Source organism: Tympanuchus pallidicinctus, unplaced genomic scaffold, assembly GCF_026119805.1.
Source record: "Tympanuchus pallidicinctus isolate F22 unplaced genomic scaffold, pur_lepc_1.0 scaffold18, whole genome shotgun sequence".
In the NCBI taxonomy this organism is placed as follows: domain Eukaryota; kingdom Metazoa; phylum Chordata; class Aves; order Galliformes; family Phasianidae; genus Tympanuchus; species Tympanuchus pallidicinctus.
Window position 1 is genome coordinate 7,450,105 of NW_026294699.1, and position 18,285 is coordinate 7,468,389.

The window sequence follows — 18,285 nt, forward strand, 5'->3', positions numbered from 1 at the left end:
CCTCCAGTAAATCAAAAATCCCTGAAAGAAATTAGGTAAAAGATGGACATTTCTCTATGCCAGTTTTAAACTTTATTTAGCCCTTCCCTAACTTACATGTCAGTTCCAAACAGCTGCTAAAAAATGCTGTTATGTTACTTTGCAATCACTGACATTGATCAGTGACCTTAGATGAAACAAACAATATCCTGTTAGCATCTACCTTTGAGACCAGTCAGTTTGCTCATTTCTAACCCATACATTTAAGAACCAAAACACTAGACTTCTTAATCATGTACCCTTTAAAAGCTTATGGGAGTTAAATTAATGCAGCTGTATTTAAAGTTGTAATCTCAAAGGAAGCTCCAGGCTTGCCTAAGGTTATTTTCCTAAAAAAAAAAAATTAAAAAAATCCGTAGGATGGACTTTAATTAAATTCTTCTACTTATAGCTGAGGCATTTCCCAAGAGCTTTTAACTTTGGTGCATTCTTATTAAAATTTATACAGATTCTAGAAATTCTGCTTACAACTGTTGTTGTTCTTAGAATCACGTCAAAGCTTTTCCCACCCAATATACAGGAACTCTTTCCCCTTCTGCTTCTGTTTTCCTTTCTATATCTTCAATTTCCCTAATCTTTCAAAAACTTTTTCTACATCTAAATTTTAGCCTTTCATTTATGTTTCTTACATTGATTACTGCCCCACTTCTCTGTTGGTCTGCACAGGCACATTTCACTTCATCAAGGAATGGCTTTTGGGTAACACCAGCACCTGTCTGGACTGAGAATGCACATTTCCATAGCACAGTAAACCTCTGCTTAAGAGCTTCCAATTCTAAGCTTTCTTTTCTAATCACTTTCCCTCCTATTCTTCCAGAGCCTGAGGACTTTTAAATCACTAGTTTTAGCTCTTGAAGCAGGATCCAGTATCACACACTGCGGCCATCATAATTACAGTACATTCCACGAAATTCTTCAAAAATGATCTTAGAGGAACAAAGCATTATTGAGTACCTTCATTCCAAGTACACTTAGCTGGCAGCCTTAGCAAATAAGACAGACTTCATAAGCACTGATGTCTATCAGCCAGCCACCATTCCCTCTCCTTTTGCCCTTTAATCACAGGATGGCACTCAGGATGATGATGCGCACTGATGGAATGGCAGGACAAAAGCACTGCTGTCTACAGCCTCTCCACGTAATTTTGGAAAACACAACCTGCCAACACAGCACAGATCCAGCTAGAGAAAAACAGCTAGAGAGCTGCTGTCTTCAAACACAGCTGCATTTACCAAAATTTCACATAGCACAATTAGAAGTCAAAGAAAGACCTCGCTTTGAATTCCTTAAAGTACTTCTGAAGTTACAATTGAGCTGAAAACATTCAAATCTTGTATCTTATGCCCATAGATACAGAACACACGCTTGAAGAACATCTTATCTTGAATCGAGCTGCAGTACCTAAGCACATCTAGAGTTTATCTATAGGGCCAGTAAGAAATACTGAAGATGGACCCACAAAAGCAGAGTATCTGGAAAAAAAATATTGTTGAACAAGTCCAATTATGACAACTTCTTGGCCATGCAAGCTCTTCCTGGGATATAGCTGACTCCACGAGCAGAGCAGAGAGAAGTTTTTCTTGCTTCCTGACTCACCTTTCCTATGCTAGCACAAACACCTCTGACATTACTCAGGATGTTCCTTATAATTATCTGGAGATGCAGATCCACATGAATAATGTATATGTTGAGTTGGTTGCAGAACTGAAAGGTATATTAAAAATTCATTCAGTTCATGCAAAAAAATAGGATATGAAGGTGGTTTTGAAGGCATTTTAAGGGAAGACAAACTGAAAAAAAAATACGTTCCTAGGATAGTCTCTACCTTTACTCTGAAGGATGAGTTATTTGTAATGGGGACTGTTGATTTAAGAATAGCCTAACTGAAGACATTTCAAAGTTTAAACAATTAACATTCCTGAATTTTTTTCTGCCACTTTTGGAATATGCATTTATGGCTGAAAGTATAACTAAAACCTAAGTGATTCCTCTCCTCAAAAATGTATTCTTCAGTAAGTTTCTCCTCCTTCAGAAACTCTGCCCCAGTCCTCGTTGGGCAGAGATCTGCCTCAGTCTCTACTTCTGAAGTTTCAGTGCACAGACAATACATTGGTTTCTGTTCTTCAGTCTTCACCTTTGAACAGGTTTGCTATAGAGTTGTAAGAATCCACATTTACAGCCTCTCACCTGTATTTTTCAGTCAAAGAAAAGTTACCACTTGTTTACACAAGATGCAGATTGAAAAAAAAAAAAATCATACCCAAATTCCCCCCTCCTTTTAAAGTCAAAATACCTACACAGCCTCCATAGGTGGCAGGAGCTGCACACATCATACCTTTGGGACCTGATGCACAAAAGCTGGGGCACGAGCTCTGCTGCAGGAATGGGACAGGGGACATCATCTTGGATTACCCTGTGAGCCATGCCGCAGGCTTGAGGATGCTTAACCTTCACATACTTCCATAAAATAGGAGAAAGCTGCGTCAAGACGGTATGCTCAGGGCAGTGAAAGCAAGCATTTCAAGTCAGATGGGGAAACTCAATAAAATAGCTGCCATGTACACATATTGCAGAGCTCCTAGATATTGCAGAGCTTTATCCAGTCCTGAACAAGCGTGTTTATCTGCAGCGCCTTCACTAATATCCACTTTCAGTCTGCACAATCTTAACTTCGGATATGTGCATTTTCTGACTAGGGAACCTGGTTAGGAGAGCTTGCAGGAAAATAATTAGCCTTCAAGGCACGGAGTGTTACACAGGGAAGATGTAGTCATTGTCTTACCCCCTCTCTGAACATTTAAGTGACCAGTGGTAAAAAAGAAAAGACAGTTCTAACACATGAACAAGAAAATGGATTTTTGATACATGGGAAGGAACAAAGAAAATTTGGTACTTCAGGCCAACAGTTATGTTTCAAGAATAACAGCATAAAATTGTCTACACCTGCAGTTTCAATATTAATGCATCAAAAGTGCCTACTGAATGGTCTCCATACTCTTTAGATCTTAAATGTACAGCTATTTATAAATAAAATAAATTACAATCATAAAACTTAAGAGATGTAGGTCATTACATAAGAGTATAATTAAATCTGACTGGGTTGCTCCAAGCTTCATAGAAGCCATGATAAGATCTTCTTGACTTGGATTAAAAATAAATTGCTGAGTAAATTAGATTTCCCAGTGTTTTATCTAATTAATCCACCTCTTAACTCAAATTGGTTGGCTTTTTAATTACCAGCTAATCTCATCCATATGATGAGGGTTTTTTCTGCTCATATCTTCTTTTTTAAGAATGCTATGGTTTGTCATGATTTTTGTTGATAATTAAGAATTTGTTTGTTTTTTTTGTTTTGTTTTTTTAAGGTTCTTGCTTATTCTACTCACCTTCATCAATGACACTGAGAGTGGGATTGAATGCACCCTTCACAGTTTGTGGAGGGCACCAAGCTGTGCAGTGTGACAGATGCACCTGAGGGACAGGACGCCATTCAGAGAGCTAGCCCAGCTCAAGCAGTCGGCCCAGGAGAACCTCACCAGTTCAATAAATCTAAGCGTAAGGTCTTGCACTTGGGTCACAGCAACTCTTGCTATCAGCACAAGTAGGAGTATGGATGGACGGAGCACAGCCCTGCCAAAAAAGACCTGGGGTTACTGGTGGATGGCAGGATTTTTGGGCTCACAGCCCACAAAGCCAACCATATTCTGGGATGTTCCAAATGAAGTGCAGTCAGCAGGTCGAGGAGGTGATCCTGCCTCTCTGCTCTATACTGTGTCCAGATATGCAGTCCTCAGTACAGGAGAGATGTGGACCTGCTGGAGCACATCCAAAGGATGGCCACAAAAGCGATCCAAGGGAAGGAACACCTTCCCAATAAGGACAGGTTGAGAGCTGGGGCCGTTCAGTATAAAGAAGAGAAGGCTCTGGGAAGACCTGATAGCAGCCTTTCAGTATCTAAAGAGGGATTATAAGAATGAAGGGGACAGAGTCTTTAGCAGGATCTGTTGTGACAGGACGATGGGAAATAGTTTCAAACTAGAAGAGGGAACATTTAGATTGAGCATAAGGGAAATTTTTTTTTTTTTTTTTTTTTTTTATATTATTTTTTTGCAACTAGGGTGGTGAAGCACTGTAACAGCTTGTGCAGAGAGGTGGTGGAAGTCCTTTCCTTGGAGACATTCAGGGTTGCACTGGATCAGGCTCTGAGCAACCTAATCGAGCTGCAGGTACCCCTGTGCATTGCAGGGGAGTTGGATTAGATGATTTTTAAAGGTCCATTCCAATTCAAAAGATTCTATCATTGACTTGTCAGGACATATTATTGCAAACCAAGATTTGGCTGATGCAGATTGAGAATGTAAACTACGTTGCACTCTTCTACTCTTACATCACACTACATTGCAACATTATACAACTGGGACTAAAACCCAGTGCACTGGGAGCATAGAAGGCAAACGAATGCCACTGCTCTGAAAAAAAAAAAAAGTATTAACCTCTATGTTCAAGTTACACTGAACTACATCTCAATTTCCTCAAAGCAGTGCTAGAGGGTGATAGTTCACAGGCAGCACATTTCAAAAACAGAATGTGATCTTTACTTCTCCTTCCCCCTCCAGCCACGCTGAAATAGCAGACCTGAAAGCAACCTCTAAGGTTTCATGATTTGACTGCTCCAAGAGGGGAAAAATAAATTCAAGACAGCAGAATACAAGTAAACAGAAGCTGACTGGGGAATCTCGAACTCAGGCAAGTTTTACAAAAACTTTACATTCACTCAAACCCCACAGAAATTTCAATCCAAATTCAGACAACACTGCCAGCAGCCAACAACATTCTGGCTCTTTTCTCATTACTCCTCTTTTGTTTTTTGCAGGACAGCCTCAAACTCATGGGAAGTATTCTCCTGCTTCAAAATGGCTTCATTTTTCCAAGTATGTTTGCTTTAAAAACTGTTGGTGCCGGCTTCCAGAAAATGAAGGCTCCTGCTGCTTCATTTGTTTGGGATTAACTATAAATTCAGGCAAGTCTTCCCTTCCCTTTCAGCTCTCCCCAGACTATCAATATGTTGTAAACTCTTACCACTGGACAATGCAAAAAGAAGTCAAGATGTCTGCAGGGAGTCAACAGACTGAATGAATCAATAGGGCACAGCAGGAAGCACGGCACCCAGCTGTATTACAACACCCATTCCCGGAAAGGAGGTGGGGAACAACACTCTGCTTTTCTATTTTCCCTCCCTGTTATTATCTATCCACTGCTGAAGACAGAATATCTGGCTAGAGGCACCTCTATCTGACCAAGGCATGTATGTCATTCATCAGTTCCTAACAATTCCTCTCTAGACACCAGAAGGTTTAACCCTACGTTTGATTTGTTAAGACAGATGGGCTGTGCCAGGAAAATGGGGACATGGCTGGGCTCTGCCTCTCATGCTTTCTCGAGTTCAGAGGACACATCTCACCTTATCTTTTTGTTATAATTGCAGCAGCCTCAATTACTCACGATTTCATCATTTTGGATATTTTAGAGATACAGGCCTTGTAGGAGGCCTGCACTGCAAGCCTACCAAGGAGAAAATAAGTTTGTTAAAGACTGTACATGGGATAATAGCTGAAAAGACAGATCTTACAGAATATTAAGAGCTTATTCTGTTAAACTGAAAGCACTTTTTTCCCCCCCAGTTCTGCAATCTTTACTGAAATGATCTGCACTTGTGCTTTAAACTGTGCCCTAAAGGTAACCAGATGAATATACTTCCCAGATTTTTCTGATCTACAGTGCTAGCTAAAACCCCTGATTTATGGTATTATGTTGCAAGAATAGCTAGATCAGTTTGTATTGCTTATTTCTTGTCCAGATGTACAACAGCATCTTCCAGGCCAGCTGTTTTATTAAATTTTGTTATAACCATAGAATGGCTTGAGAGTCAGGAGGCAGCATAGGAGAGTTGAGCATCGAATAGTAAAGCAAAACCTTTAAAAGGCCTCAGAAATGATTTATCCTGCTCAGCCTACTCTCCACATTTGAGCCACACCAGAGCAACCTATAAGACAACAGCAGAGGTTATGCATTGCTAGTAAATATTAATTTATCACAGATAATTACATCCTGACCTATACTTTCATAACTGCAGGTATACATACAGAGATAATAAACAGTATTGTAGCAGCATTGATGCAAATCCTGCCACGGCTGCTTGTTATGGGCAATTGCTTCATATTACATGCTGGGTATCTCCTGTTTTGCCCATCACTGTTTCCCAAGCTGTCTAGTTACCTAACCAGCATGCTTACTGAAGCCTTTGAAGCCCTCCTTCGCTGCACTGCAAATCACTCCTCCATACAGCAGACTGAAGGACCGCTCTGTGGGATAACAGCATTAGCATGATGCTACTTCCTATTTCTTCTTTCCAAACAGCTCCTTGAAAACATGTTGTCTGTGTCTCTATGATGCCAAGAGAACTGGGTTTCTCCAGTTCAGGAGAAAACTGTTTGTTTTGGGTTTTTTACTTTATTATTTTACAGAACATATCCAAGAACCTCTATTTCTGTGGCAACTTAGAAATGAGTCAACATCCCCAAGCTATGCCAAAGATACGTATCAGTGCTGCACAGGACAGCCATGGTTCATGCTGCTGGTGAGGCTATAGGCAGCAGGCTGTGTCCAGCCTGGGCACCAGACCCCAATATCCAGCTCCCCAGAAAGCAGCCAGCAGCTCAGTCAATAGCTGACACAACTAGCAGTTCAGAGAACTTGACCTACAATGAAAACAAAGACAGTACCTTCAGTCTAATTAAAAGTAAGCAAACAAAAAGATAATCTCCAAAACTCATTAGATGTTTTAGTAATTGTGGCCAATTGAAGAAATGAAGGAATGCCAAACAGTCAGTTCAGTTACAACCTGAAGGGCAAAATACGTTAAAACTTCATGTCCCCCTCAAAGTTTGTATCTTTTGCATGTTGTTCAAGACCAGATACTTCATCATCTGGTGCAACTATTATCTTCTGATGTGATAGAAATCAAAGAAATTCTATCTTGAAAGAAAATCAAGTAATTCTTTCAGCCTCTCCATTTTATGATTCACCATAACCATCTGTCAAAGCAGAGTTGTACACCGAATAACTGACACTGTGTGTATTAATGAGAACATACACTGTGAAATGTTACCTTACACTTGATGACAAATTTGAAGTTTTCACTCAAAACTACCTTGAAAGTTACTGTTCACCTTTCTAGATGCTGTGCACAGTGTGACAGCTCCTAAAGGCTGATCAGACAACCCTGCTTTTTAATGCAGTGATTGAATTGGAACCCTAACAATCCAAAATCCTGCATTTTTGTTTCAAGGACTTTAATGTTTTTGAGTCTCTTTTCCACGTAGCTTACAAAGATAGGCTGATGTTTGTGACCAAACATTCACCTTTTTTCTCCTAGTTATACCCATTTCCTTCTGACAAGGTCAAAATACTCTCCATGAATTGTATGCGACTTAAAAAAGTGAAATAAATAAATGCAAATAATTTTCAGATATATTGATAAAACACCCTGCAAGGTGTTTCATTTTCATAGATTCAGCATTTGCTGTCAAAAAGATGCATTTCTGCAAACTGTACTTCTATTACACTCACTAGATCCAGTGGAAAAAAAAGATCTAGGATGCACAGCAGAAAAACAAACTTGCTTTTCCAAACCCATCCTAACATTTATCATTCTTGCATTCACCCAAGGGTTCACCATGAGCCATCAGCAACTCCAATCTGACAAGCCTATGCATTCCTTAGCCCAGCAAATTCCAGATCTTGCTGTAAATTCATCAATCTGCTATAGTCCTCAGGCCACTACAAGTTATAGTCCACCAGCTACAATTAGCTTGTTATCTAATATTCTTCACTCAGGTGAATTTAAAGATTCAATTCAAAGCCCCTTCAGATCAGGTCTAAGTAGTACCATCAAAGTTACATTAAAAAAGAAACCCTCTTCTCCACCTATACAGACTGTATCTCACACCAGCCAAACTCAATTCTAACAACTTGCTTTCATCAAACATTCACTCAGCACTGTAATCAAATTAGGCACCCTGGGAAGTGTAAGGTACATACATCATTTTTTTAAATCCTTGATGTTACATGGCTGCTAGCAGGGTTACGAAAGCAGAGCTCTGAAGCAAAAGAAAAAGATAATCTTTTAGAAGTTTTGTGTTAATCAGAAAAACATCTACTATCCTTTGACTGCAGCGTGCAACTTCAGCTCCAACCAAAGCCAGTGGTACTTAAGCAATATTTACACTAAGGAATTTTTTGTGCTTCATTCAAGGGGAAAAAAAGTGAATACTCTCAGTAGCTCATCTTATCTCTCCACATGACCTCATAACTTGCTGGATTTCCTTTGTCCTGCCAGCTGACTCAACTTCAACAAACGTGCAACACAGAGCCACTGCCCTGAAAAAAGCTCAAATAACTCCACACCCCACCAACAGCAGCTGCAAACAATATAGAAGACGACTAGTTTTCTTTTACAGTGAATTGTCCCCTTATCTGCATTGCCCCTCTCCCTAAGCGTGTCATTTTGTAGTTTCCAATGGTAAAAAGTGTTTACAGTGTTTGTTATTTTAATAGGTTGCACTTCATCTAAATTTTAGAGGCTGCTTTAGACACTTTCAGATACCTGCTCACAGCTGAAAAAAATATCCTTGATATCTGCACCAGAAAACTGGAATTAACTCATATTAGGAGATGGGAAATAATTAATATGGGAAGATTTTTTTAAACCACAACAAAAGCCTCCGGAAAAGGTAAATTTCTAGCTCATAATTCACACCTCCAGCACAGAAACTAATTCCTGTTTTACTGATGGAGCAACATATATGACAGGGAAGCTGGAAGTCTATTCTGATTTGTACAATACAGGACAACACATGTATGTTTACAGACAGACAGCACTTAAGTCACCAGATATTCAACAAGTAACACCTGCTCCAAGCATTTGGTATTGACAAGACAGACCTTCCTGCTGTAAATGAAGTTGCATTAGTAATTCCTGAAGTTTCACTTCCATGTTGCTATCTGCATTTGGCAAACAGTGAGCTAGAAATGTGAGAAAAAAATTTAACGGTTTAGGAAAACCCTTTAACCCTTTTAGGAAAACCCTGACCACCAGGATTACTTCTCTAGGAACTTGCTTCTCCATCGTTACCCTCTGCTGAAGAGTATTTTAAGCCATGCAGGGCTCCAGCAAAACCAAAACTAGTTAACACAAAGCCTTGGTAGGATAGTAAGCAGATAGCTTCCCAGCTTAGCCACTATTAAATAGAAGTGTTTTTTTGTTTGTTTGTTTGTTTTAACTTCAAACAAAGATCTTGACTATATTACATTACTATATTACATATTACTCTTTGACTATTACTAATAATCACAATTGTATATTAATAATTACATATTACATCTATGAACCGCTTTGAGAAGAACACTAGTTTTGAAGGACAAACTGGAACAGCACAGGGATAACAGAGTCCCCAGCTGAAATGAAGCAAAGCACATTTATAAATGCATACTTTGTTCAATTTAATATTTGAGGCTAAAACCAGGGCCTCTAATACTCCTTCACTGAAGGAGTGAAGGAAAAGAATACTTTTTTCACTCCATTCTCCTTCCTTTCTTCCCATGCCATAGAATCACAGGCTGCAGCCCAGCCACTAAAGCTCTTCCCATGTCACTTGGAAGTAATGGCAAACTGCAGTAGACAACACAAGCATGACAAAGCAGCTTCTGAAAACACTGACTGCATTAAGTGCATTAAGTGATTGAGCTATTTTTTTCTGACTACCAGAGAAGCTGAAAGCCATATAAACACAAGTTCACTTGAATATTCAACAGACCTTTGCTCAGTAACATTGCCCTTTCAAAACAAACTCCAGTATTAGAACTAAGCTCAACAGCTGTCTTATCTGTCATTTGATTTTTTTTTTTTTAAATAGAAAAGGAAGGCAGTAAAAAGTCTTCCTTATTTATAAAAGGGTCAAGAGATGCACCAGAAAACTAGATGATGAAGTTTAACATCTGTTGCATAACAAATCCTGAAAATTATCTTAAGATGCATAGGAAGATCACCTGGGAATGCAGAGTTAATTAACAACAGGTTTGCTGAAGCTTCTGGGAATAAACCACTATTTTAATGCATTTCCACAAAGTACTTAGGCTTTCAACAAGCAGCATAACTGTTCTCAGAGATGCATTGTTTTTGTTTAGTGGTGGAAACATCAAAAATGAATGCACAGAAAGTGATTTAATAGACTGCTTAAGGCTGCATTCTGCCTGTTCAAGCACTCCAGTTACCACGCAAGTATGTAGGAGCATCTGTCAAGAATTCATAACTTTTATCTGAAATATGCTGAATGAATACGCAGTCCCAAAGGTCACTATCAACACTCATCAATTCCTGATAAGTAAATCAAGCCAGAAGGACAGTTTCTCTGAAGCAAACGCTGCACTGAATAGGCAGGGCTTCTAAATGAAAGCGTGTGAGCAACATATGCAGTTGTACTGAGGTTCAAATGAATTTATAGAGCATGTAACAGATGGTAAGTGGTTTCCCTCAGTCAGGCATGCCTTAGCATGTGTGGGAAGCATGGGGGGTTGCAGCATGGGAAGAGCTGGTGTCTGCCAGGCTCTGGTATAGAGAGTTGTGCCTGTCTGGCACAGACTCCCAGCACACAGTTGTATTTCAGGCCAACACCAACTCATAGAAAATATGCAGTATTTGCAACAAATTAGATCAGCTTCTCAGGCCCCTACCAAGTTACTAAGGCAACTGTCAGATAAGAAAAGTTCACTGGCATTGGTTCTAACGGAGAAAAAACTAATGAGATGTTTCCTCCATATGGGGTACAACCTTTCTTGCTAAGCATCTTCAGCTGAAACTTCAGTGTTGAGCTATGTCCAGGAAGACCCACAGCTCTCCAGGAGCCTAATGTGATGCACTTAGCAAGGTCTGCTGGATCGTGACTTACTGTTTTCACAGTTACAAGGGAAAGCATACTGAGGCATGGAAATAGCAAAGTCTGGGAACATAAACTATCTGAATGAAGGGCATTTTTATTCACTGTGCTCTCCAACAGCTGCCTATCAAGGCTCAGCTCTAACACGAAGCTCCAATTAGACATGGGGGAGAAATGGAGGAAGACAAGCATAACCCAGGTCACTGTGGGCATCTCTATAATGGGAGGATATCTGCTATGAAATGCAGATAATCAAAGCCATCTTTGGTATCTCAAGTCTGATTCAGCAGTCAAACTGTTCTGCCCCACAGCAAAGCTAGTATAAAGTCACCCTTACCATTTCAGACCCACTTCCAGGGCCACAGCAACACAGTTGAGCTAAATCATTATGCCACCTGGTTTGATCCTAATTGGGTTCTTCAGCTAAATTTAGCAGAAAACTGAGGTTGAGCAAGCTGCTTAATTACAGCTCCTCCAAACAGCACTACTCAAGAGCCAGAGAACACTGGAGTGTGATGCTCAGCAATCCTACAATTTCCCTGCAACCAACATACTACATCAGGTACTGCTGCAGGTGATGAACAGTGCAGAGAAAGGAGGTTGTTTTCCAGAAGTGCCAGTGATTACAGAGGACACGGCACCGTACCTCCTTCCTGTGCTACCACAAGTAATCAACTCAAATGTTCCCAAGCTCTCCAAGACAGTTTAGAAAGAAAGAGCACTGGGATGCACTATTAACCCTGCTCCACTGACTGAGAAAGTGTTCTGTGTGATTGTAAAGCAGCTTTTTTTCTGATGCCAGAGTTTTCTGGATCACTGGCATCAGTAGCATTGCCAGGTAAAGGAGCCTCCAGCCTATCCTGCCTCCTTCTACCATTTTCCTCCTCCCCAACTTGCCCACTCCCACTCCCCCATGTTAGCTCAGCTGCTGTACCCTTTATTTATACCAAACACACAACTGTTTGTTATGCAACCAGAGGTTGCACTATAAGTCTGGTAACTGAAGTGATATGGGTGAGAAGTGACAAACTTACAGAAGGGAAAAAGGAGAAGAGGTTTTAAAAGACCCATCAGTTCCCTCAGCTGGCCCACAACTGCAGGAAAATATGCTGTGATGAAAGATCAGGTCACAGGTAGGGTCAGCAGCAGCTGCTGTCCCCTTCCTCTCCCAGAACATGAATTAGGCTTCTCCACATGCAGGTTCGTGGCCACTTAATAGCACACTGCTTTGGTACTACCATTTTTTAAAGATCCATTTTCTTTCCATAGCCCAACTTTAAACAAAGAGGAATCTTAACTGCTAAATTAAGTATTTTATCATCAAACTGCCGTAAAGTTTATGTATGAACTTTAAAGCAGTGCTTGGAGTACAAATAGGGTTGGCACATTAAATAGCTTGTGAATGATTTATAGAAAGAGCTAGATTTGAATAGAAGCCTCTTGGTGCAAAAGTAACAAGCACAGATTTCCTGAAAAAAAAAAAAAAAAGTCATCAGGTCTCAAGGGAGAAAAAACACACTCATTGCAGATCACCTCTCACTGACAGGACACCAGCAGTACCACACTTGAAGAGTTTCCTGCACACAAGAACAACAGATGCATCTGTTCAGCTCCTGGTGTAATTAACAGTTTAGCAGTCAGCCCTAAAAACAGGGAAATAAAACACCAGGACAAGCAGGAGTTGAAACACGATTTTCACTTCAGCTGCAAAAGCCCTCCGTGGCCCTCAGTTCCAGTAGAGATGCCAATATTGGACAGCAATGTGTTTTACCAAAATGCAGTACAGGGCCCATGGTTAGTTTGACCTGTTAAGCACAAGGGATTAAATCTCCCTGTTAAGACAATAAAAGGGAAGTGCTTTCATTGCTCACACTGACATACTAAAGACCTTTATAAATTTATTCCGAAACATCGACTAAAAAAAAAAAAAAAAAAAAAAAATCAGTAGAGCCAATAATAAATTTAAAAAACAGACAAAACTAAAAACAAACAAATAAATTAGCACATGTTAGTTGAACACAACCTTCCAGAGACAAAAATCAGGCCAGGTTTTCCAGAAGTCCCACACAGCTGCTGAAAACCAACTCCCAAAAAAAAAAAAAACAACCACCAACCACCTCAGCCTGAAATAAAGGCTTTGCCACCGCCTGGTTCCATGCCAGCCACTACAGAGACTCAGCTCCAGCCTCCTGAAGAACAGATGCTCAAGTAGTTCACACAGATGATGGAGTTCAGATTTTTGGGATCTTGGAAAAACGGCAGTGCTGCATCTCCAGTTGTCTAAAGTCAAATTCATTTATCATTTAAATGTTTACACAGAAGCCAGTCCTAAAGACCAAATTCCTTTAAGCAGCATCACACACCAACTGACTTCAAACTTACAAGAGAGGTGTCTCTTTGTAAAAGAGCCTCATCGTAGAAGAAGGAGAAAAAATTGCTTGAATGACTTGCTGACACACAGCATGCTCAAATGACTTGCTTTAGTTCACACAGCAAGTGCAAGTTAAGAGAGGGGAATAAAAGTTCCCTATTCTATAAACACCACTCAAAATGTGAAAAAAATAAAATGAATAGTCAATAGAATATCATGTCAAACACAGTTTGAATACACCAGAGACTACATTGCCTACTTCCTTCATATGGTACTGCCAGTGCCAATTTAATCCTGCTCATGAATCGTTTTGACTTCACTGTTGTTAGAAGTAATCACAGATCTCATTCCAGCATTTAAACACTTGGCTCCAGTTCATCTAAAAGAGTCGGACCTGCCTGCAGAGACTAAAGATGGTTTCTCCAGCGGTAGCTGTGCCACAGAACACAGCACTACCTAGACACACTCTAACCAGCTAACAGGCCAGCTACCATGCCTGTGCCACCTCGCTGAGTCCCCACAGCACTCCATTTAAGTTGGTCAGCTAGCTCATGAGGCTCAATAACAAGGTTACATCGCTTGTAGAACCAGATCCAGGATCACTGTGCCAGCCAGCTCCAGCACCTCTAACAGAGCTGCCTTGCACAGCACAGACTTACCTTCCCCATCCAAGGTTGTGGTTGTCACATGGGATCAGCACTCCTTAGGATGCCTTCATCCCTCCCAAATATTCGCTGATTAACATGTTTGATGGTTCCCTGGTGAATGCTCCCTGACACCACCCAGCCACTGCAGTACATAATGCCTTCAGAAGCATATATAAAGTTTTAATGAATGAGTAATGAAGCTCACCCTCCATTTATCCCACTGCAGGCCTATTAGCATCCATTAGCATAATGTCAAAACCTCACGGTATGAATGAGATATTAAAATGAATTTGAGGGAAAAGGTGTTGGCAGATTTTTAGAGATGGTAACCACTGAAGGTCTCACTCAGGTCAGAAGGACCTACTGGTACTTTGCTCCCCAGAAGCCAGGGATGAGATTATCAAAACTGTCTTGCGAGTTCGTACAGATGAATTTCCATTCAAATTAATATCTTCTGACAGTTAATCCCAAAGGCTAAACTTCAGTAACAGTCTAGAGTTCTAACAGTTCACAGTTGTTAGAGAAAAGATCCTAAAGACAGTCTCATGCACACAGCCCATCTTGGGTAAGAACCTGCTGCCCAGCAGTCTGAGCATCTAGGCAGCATCCCAGGGTCCTCACCGCTTGCTTCTGTCACAGGAACACACAGATAATATTTGTGTTCATTGTTAGCAAATAAACTGATGCCAAGTCTCGCAGTCTTGTTTCCCTGAACACAGTAGGATCCAGCTGCAGGAGGCTGCTTCTTTGTTCTGTCTCCCAGCTTGACTTTCCTGCCATCACTACTCAGTTTTTGTCTTCTCCTGTACATTCTCAGGCTCTGTCCCAGTCTCCTGGCTGTTTCTTGGTGACACAAAGTGTATTTACAATTGCCTGAAGCAAAGACACTTGCCAGCAGCTACAAATATTCTCCAACAGATCTGTACACCACCACTGTCACAATGCTGCTAAAAGGGAGAACAAGCCAGCCCTGTTGTGTCCAGGTGACTGTGCCTACACTGCAGCACAAGTGGCTTCCTAACCCTCATCCCTGTTGCACTGCCTTCAGTCCAGGACAGCAGGCCTGAGGATCATAATGTCACAGAACATGGAATAAACAGAGGAAGACAGAAAAATCACAACACAAGATGGAGGGCTCAGAACAGTAGGCTGCACTGCAATCATTTATTCCAGAGTAGACAATTACACCTATTCAGAAGGCAGACAGCATTTGTGTGACAAGCTAGTCTGGTTAATGCCTTGGCAGGAGTTTGGAATTCATAGTAAACACTGTCTCAGTTATTAAACTCCCTTCTCTACTGCTGCCATCAGCACCAGTCTGTCCTGGAACGTATCACATTCCTGCCCCACTCACCTGCCTCTTACATAATTCTTCGTATTTTTTTTCTCCTTTCTATCAAACCTCTGAGCCTAACACCAGCCATCTCTCTGGAGTCACTAGCAGACCCATATACTGTGGAAATAAAGGGCAGAAGATGAGAAAAGCTCCACTTCCTTAAGAGAACAGGAATGAGACCATTTAGGTTCTCCTAGATCATCTCTGCCTGCAACAGCAACCCAAACATCTCAGCCAGGCTGTGCAGCTGCTGCAGGGACAGCAGTAACTTCTATCAGATTCAGCAGCCTCAGGGACTGCACGCAGAGAAAGAGATGGGGTGAGAGGAAAGGGACAGAAGTCAGTGTAAAGCATGTGAAAAGTCAACATATGTGCATACAGTGTATCATGGCAGTGTAAGTTATTCTCACCAGCACAAATAGCTGGCAATATGGACTGCTTCATTAGTGCAAAATGACATAGGGTGCAACTCTTAATCAACATTAAGGATGAATTCCATGTAATAATTTGATCCTCAATTATGTGCACTGAAATCACTTAACACCATCAACTGTGCCTTGGTCATGAAAAGTCTGGCAAAGCACAGCAATTATTTACTGTGCATTCAATATGTGTAAATCAGATGAGTCAGACAACTTACTGGAGATCCCTCCATGACAGGCACTTCAACATCAGCCTCCTCGTGCCTGAATCACTCTGACAGTCCCTTGCAACAGCTGCCCTACTGCTATTATGCAAAGTTTGGAACATCTGTGCAGAACAGAAGTAATGCGTTTGTGTTCATACTCTGTGATATTCCATTTGTCATAAAAATCAATAGAAAATTTCAGAAAGGGCATTGCTGTGGTCTGAATGTGCTAATGTGACATTCACAGGCCAAATTTATCCCTGCAGCAACAACTGCATTCCTGGAGTTCATGCTGTGCCTGATTCAATCCAAGTGCCCAGCCTTAATCTTTTCCTGCTGCTTGCAGCAGGGGAAATTCTACCTTTGCTATTGCACCAAAGGCAGTAGAGAAATTATGCCAGTTCCAGTTCGAATTTGTCATCTCCATTTCAATCTGTCAGTCAGCCTCTGCCACAATAACATAGACAAGTTTGTCTCCTATGATTCACTCCCCACCACCCTCTCCTTGTCGTCTGGCACTGCATAGCTTATATCCCAGTGGGAGTTTTGTTTCACCCACTTGCAGTGATCTGTGTGGATGTTGTGTCTTACAACCCTATTCAATTTGCACACCAGAATTTCCATACTGGTCAAAACATGGGCTACCAGCTTCTGAATGTCAGGGCTTTTCAGGTGTCCCCACCCACTAAGGGGCTCTACGAACATGGCAAGGACAGAGAATGAGTTGATTGAAACCTCATTGCCCCAAATCCCCAGGAGAAGTAAGCTGGCTTCCCCCAGAGCTGATGGCTGTACTCCACCCTTCTGGCCATCAGCAGGGCACATGCTCTACTAAAATCCCAAGATGAACTTTGACCACTCCCTCATTCCGCTGAGGTTTAGGACACTGATCAGACAAAGGATGGTTGGAGAGCTCTGGCCTTCTGCCAGCTGGCTTTAGCCACAGAGAAAGCTTAACTACAGAAGTCGTGCAGACTTTCAAGAAGAAAAGCAACAACACATTGTCAGAGACGGAAACAAATAGCTTTCAAAAGGCTCAAAGAAGGCAGATCAGCAGTCACAAGCTAGCAAACACTATCAGGACTGCACTAAGGACTGATCAAAACTAACAGAAGTCACAGGAAGTACTTGAACCAAAAGCTAAAAGGAAAAAAGAAATCCCTTCGGCAGCCCCTTTCCTGGGAGTCTGCCACATCCCACTGCAGCTAATCCTCACACACCACACGGGGGGCTGCCCACCACACACTGTCTCTCTGTTTGGGCACACAGAAGCCCTCCAACCAGAAGCACATGCTATTCTTCCACCTGGCCTGTACAGCTCAGCAGGTAGATCCCTAGGGTCTAACAAAATAAAGAGGACAGCCAGAACCCATGTCTGCAGCCATTAGATTTAGCAGCTTCTGTTGGCAGCACCCCAGAAAATCCCTTTCACCTCTACTGCCATCTAGTGCAATTAAGAGAAAATAAAAATCCATAAATGCAAGCACCTGCGAGCAGCATTAACCACAAATTATCAGCACGGCTTTCCATCTCCAAATGAACCCAGCTTTTTCCTAGCACTCTCCATGTGCACAGTGGAAGCCTTAAGCACTGCTTTAGGTGATAATAAAGCATACATGGATCTGAGTTGAAATTAAGGTCAGAGCACCTGTTTAAGGAACAATGCAGAAGCCTAAGCTAGATCTCCACAGACCAGATTTGTCATTTGCGCTTTCCTCAGTCAGCCACACCAGTGCTGAACCAGTAATGTTACCACTACCTCCACAGCCAGACACACAGCCCAAGGGAAAGCAGCAAGGGAGAATATACAGAATGCTCAGGTAGAAGCAGTGAATAAGCCTTCTATCTTAGTATCACTGCTATTGAGTTAATGGATTTTAGGTATCCAAACCACCACCACCACAACCCCAGTAACCAGAGCATGAGAACAACTTGCTCCATCCTTCCAGGAGCACTGTGTAACATCTCACTCGTGCTGCTGCGTTGACTATGCATTATGAGCGTGCAAGGGGTCAGATTTTGTTACTCTACATTATTGTTAAAGGAAAGTGAAGTGTTTTGTCTTCTTGTTGAGATGCTTTTAGAGACCAGATTTATAATTCATCCAAACAAAGCATCAGACTTAAATTCTGGGCAGGTTAATGCCAGCCTGTCACACTCTGGATGAGCAATGCCCTTATCTTGTCCATATAGTTCACATATCACATATAGAGAACTGGAGTGGAAAAACCCTGAGAGACAGAAGAAAATTAGAGTAGAATTAAAATGCG

At 41.3% G+C, this 18,285-nt stretch overlaps 2 long non-coding RNA genes across 2 annotated transcripts in view; one reads left to right on the top strand and one right to left on the bottom strand.

Moving 5' to 3' along the window:
* Window positions 1-18,285, bottom strand: part of LOC128079154 (uncharacterized) — a 75,431-nt gene that overhangs the window by 53,758 nt on the left and 3,388 nt on the right. The gene's annotated exons all lie outside the window — the stretch shown is intronic.
* On the top strand, window positions 4,545-5,323 carry LOC128079153 (uncharacterized). The gene is made up of 3 exons (XR_008205987.1): window positions 4,545-4,789; window positions 4,918-4,970; window positions 5,083-5,323. It is a non-coding gene; the product is annotated as an uncharacterized LOC128079153 (long non-coding RNA).